Source organism: Hipposideros armiger, unplaced genomic scaffold, assembly GCF_001890085.2.
Source record: "Hipposideros armiger isolate ML-2016 unplaced genomic scaffold, ASM189008v1 scaffold_441, whole genome shotgun sequence".
Taxonomy (NCBI): domain Eukaryota; kingdom Metazoa; phylum Chordata; class Mammalia; order Chiroptera; family Hipposideridae; genus Hipposideros; species Hipposideros armiger.
In genome coordinates, this window is record NW_017731791.1 from 622739 (window position 1) to 626908 (window position 4170).

A 4170-nucleotide genomic window follows, 5' to 3' on the forward strand; every position below is an offset into this window, starting at 1 on the left:
CACACACACACACACACACACACACACTTATTGTCCGATCCTTGGGAGCTCTTGCGTATCTTTGAAGGGCACCGACCTGCACAAATTGGTCATATTTTTGTTTTGATACAAGGATCCCAACGATAAGTAAACAGGGTCTCATCTAAACTGAGGTCGTTGCCCATGCCAGGCCACGGGGCCGAACTTCACACTTTTCCGGGCACGAGAAAGCTACTTTCCAAAGAAGTGTTCAGAACTTGGGGAAATCCTGGTACCGGAAGAAAATGGCCTAAACACAATAGAACTCGCCATTTTCTCCTTGGGAAGCACAAAGCGCTTGGCGCTGCCGGGCACACAAAGAAAGCGTGGGCCCGCGGAATTCTTGCACATTTTTCAAGAGGCCAAAAAATACCTCCCCCAGAACCACAATTTCTGCTGCCTGGGCGCTACGAGAGACACACTCTCCCACGCTCACTCAGCCCTCTCTCAAGAAGATCCTTTATCTGAGATGTAGATAAAAGACCTAAGGAAGGCGCGATGCTTGCTAGCGAGCTAACCTCGGCGAGACTAAGCCCTGCAAACAGAAGCGCCTGGCCCGCAGTGGCCTCGTCCTCTAGGCCAGCGGCGCTCTCTTTCCCTCCCTCCTTCCTAGGTCTCTTCCTCCAATTCCAGCCCGTCTCTCTTGCACGTCTGGGGGTCCGGGAGCATAGGGTTCTCCGTGACCTGATTTCCTTCCAGTGCCTGGAACCAACCTTGTAGCTCAGAGCCGGGCGGGAGGCTCTCAAGGATGCTCGCAACGCGGGAACCCCTGGACTCGGCGCCTCCCGCTGCCCCACGCCTGCTACTCCAAGTCGCCGCGACCAGGACAGCCAGTGCCCTGTTCTGTACGCCCACAACGGGCGACACACTAAACCCGCTCACGTGCAGACAGTGCAAGCTTTGAGGAAGCCCTGTGACTAAAAACACCCCAACTCAACCAGCGCCCCGACTCACAAAGCGAACACTCCCAACCCAGCCAGCGACGCGGAGCCGGGCGAACGCAGGAAAAGATTATACTTACAGCCAGTGCGCGTTTGGATAATCCGCGTCTCAGCCCATTTGGCTTGTTAGTTTAAAAAATATGTACACATCTCTATATATTTGATTTTGCACATCTTCCACCGTTGAGAACGAAAACAGAAATCTTGTCGCCTAGCGGGGATGGGGGAGGGGGATGGAGATTTTCATTGTCTAAGCTCTGCACACGCAGCCCAAGGAAAGACGCTCACTGCCGTGTGGGGCTCCTTCTACTTTCTGCTTGAAATTCAGAAGCTTTCAACGCAGTAGAGCGGGGGTTTGGTCTCCCTCCCCGCCTCCCTCCCTCTGAGCTTCTCTCTCTCTCTCTCTCTCTCTCTCTCTCTCTCTCTCTCTCTCTCTCTCTCTCTCTCTTTTTCAAAAGAGGGCAGGTCGCTTCCTGCATCCCAATGAGTTAAATCAGTCACTTACTTCTCATGCATCAGCAGCCTCTTTAACAACCCGAGGGCTGCAGGCACAAAAGAGCATTTAGCTGCCTCCAATTTGTGTAGAAGGCCTGTCCTTAATTTGTTTTTGGAGTATAATTAAATCATGTATTTCACGTAATATGAAAATACCAAGTTCCCAACTTTAGCGAATGAACTGCTAATGGTAACGTTTGAAAATATGTACCCCCCCCCCCCGCCGCCCGTCGGTGTGGTTAGAAAGGGCCTAGGACGCCCCAGAAACCGAGAGGCCAAAGGTTTGGGCCCAAACCTACCCGCCCCTCCCCCTTCACACGTCAAGGTCACAGTCATATGCTTCCCCCATTGATTTAAAATGGAATCTTTTTTTCTTTCTTTCCATCAAGCCTTCGTCTTGGAAAGGAATTAAGCCTTTTTTTTTTTCTGGTATAGGAAGATCTGAAGGATTAAATAAATAAATACATCCTTAATCTGAAATACACACGTAAGCAGAATGAACTGTGATCAGATGTTGGGATGCGTGGGGGAAGGCTGACATACCATGTGAGAGTGTGTGGTTTTCATCTCCCCCCTCCTCGCCCGGCGAATTCTCAGGTCTCTCGGCTTTGCTCGGGTTTCTTCCGGCGGCTGAGTGGGCCTTGCCCGCGACGGGGCCGGCGCCTTGGGTGTTTCTTTTTCCTTTTTTAAGCTCTCAGAGAGTCTTTGAGGGGTCCAGATCTCGTGGACACCGCCCAATGGTCAGGGGGTTGTGTGGATGGCTCCCTCTCCTCTAAAGGGGCTGGGGCACAAAGAGCAACTCTGCCTTCCCGCAGTTTCTCTTTCAGAAGAATAACCCCAGGCCCTGCCATTGTTCTTCCTCAATGAAGGGGACCTATGGTGACAACAGAGAGACCTCCTCTTCCCCACACTCACCACCCACCTCCTCCCTCACTCCACCCAAGGGCACTGCTGGGGGGCCATTTTTGGAATATGTTCTTGCTCCTGACATTCCCGTCTAGGAGATCATAGGATCCAATATCTTTAATATCTTGGTTATCTTTGTGTTTCTTCTACAGTATTCCGTTCAGTCGTCAGTCCCTGCGTCCTTGGACCCCATTTTCTGGTTCTAATAGTGCCTGTTCAGAAATATTGCACTTGGATACCAGGGGGATTAGCACTGCAGATAACCGCATTTAGCTCCATCGAAAGGGAAATCAAACAATATAACTGGCCATGTCCCGCCTCTGAATATTCATCCTTATACCCTAAATCACCCTGGGTTTTTGAGTATGGCCATGTTTCATCTTGAACATTTATCAAACCAGACTCTGCCGCCTCTGCTGCCGCAGGAGGACGCACAGGCCGCCAGCACCCAGCTGACATCTGCTTGAAGAAGCCAACAAACAGTACCTCCAACGCGGTATTTGCAAAAAGTGAAAAACCAAAAATGAAAGGGATTTTAAAAAAATAGAGTGTACACACACACACACACACACACACACACACATACACTTATTCCCAAATATAATTTGGGGGCTCGAATTACCAAAGATAAAGCATCTCTGCGGCTGAGCCCAGACCCAAGGCCTCACTGCTCAGGTGTTTTATTAGCGGCGAGACACATCCCTCCCTTTGGAGGCACTAGAAGGAATGCACATCGTCCCCCTGCCCTTTTATCTTTCACCAGATGATGCTCATTCTATCCGTTTCCAGTTTATTGACCTGGGATGTGGGACTGTGAAAGATCGTAACGTCTTGCCAAAGCCTGAGGGAGGCAAGGTCACGCGGGTGCGCGCCGCATCCGGCCGCCGAGAAGGTGCGGCTCTGAGCTCTGGTTCGCCAGAAGGATCTGCTCCGTGGGGTAAAGACTTCAGAAGACCCAGGTGGGTCCTTCATCCAGAACCTCTCCACCCCCACCGCGGCGCTGGCGATGCCTGCTTTGCCTCATCTTCCCGGGTTCTGGAATGTCAGCCTTGTTGGCGGGGAGGCCTTAAGAGGAAACCCAGGGGGGCGGGTGTGTTTCTTCTGTACGGGCCACTCTCTCGCCCGCGGTTTATTCTAAGCAGAGGCTGCAAAGGAAAAAGCTAGAGATCAGAGAAGCATGCTGGAACATTCGCCCGGGCATTTCAACCACCCCCCGAAAAAAAACCCCAACAAAAACCAGATGGCTGGGCCAGGACTCCTGCTAGGCAGCCGGCAGCCGCCGCCTCCGCGCAGCTCTCCGGACGCCCGCCACGGTGTCGGATCAAATAAGGTCACCGAACACCCTGGTTCCAGATCGCTCGTCCCCCGCCCGAGAACCTTTCTCTGGACACCTTTCAGTGGATGGGGAGAACAAAGCTGCCGATCCCTGCCTCCCGCCCTCCGCCCAGGAACCTGAGCGGGCGATTCCTTCCCAGCCCCGTTTTTTTTTGGGGGGGGGGTTGCCATCGCGCAAACCTCCTCCTGCCCTGCGCACCTCGTCGCCCGGGCTTGGAGCTTATGAAAATGTAACCCAACTCATTGCCAGAAGTTGTTGCTAATTAGTGGATAATAAACTTCTGTAGCCAGGGCACAAAAGTCTTTTAAAAGTGCAAAGGTGTTCTTTGTTATGGCATCAGAAAAGGGATTAGCATATCAATTCGGCTGGGGGGGACCAGACAATGAGCCCTCCTCCCCCTTCGCCGCCCAGAGCCCGCCGCCCGCCGCTGCCCCCTCCTCCTCCTCTTTCTGTCCTTCCTCCTCCTCCTCCTCC

At 52.7% G+C, this 4170-nt stretch overlaps 2 long non-coding RNA genes across 2 annotated transcripts in view; both read right to left on the minus strand.

The window, feature by feature from the left end:
• The window catches only part of LOC109394848 (uncharacterized), a 12867-nt gene extending 11489 nt beyond the window's left edge, over nt 1-1378 (minus strand). The window contains exon 1 of the long non-coding RNA XR_002126521.1: nt 1040-1378. This is a non-coding gene — a long non-coding RNA (uncharacterized LOC109394848). The remainder of the gene's footprint in view (nt 1-1039) is intronic.
• A 1619-nt stretch (nt 1379-2997) lies between these two features.
• LOC109394845 (uncharacterized) lies at nt 2998-4113 on the minus strand. The gene is made up of 2 exons (XR_002126520.1): nt 3752-4113; nt 2998-3505 (listed from the first exon to the last, which is right to left on the minus strand). It is a non-coding gene; the product is annotated as an uncharacterized LOC109394845 (long non-coding RNA).
• Nucleotides 4114-4170: the final 57 nt, after the last annotated feature.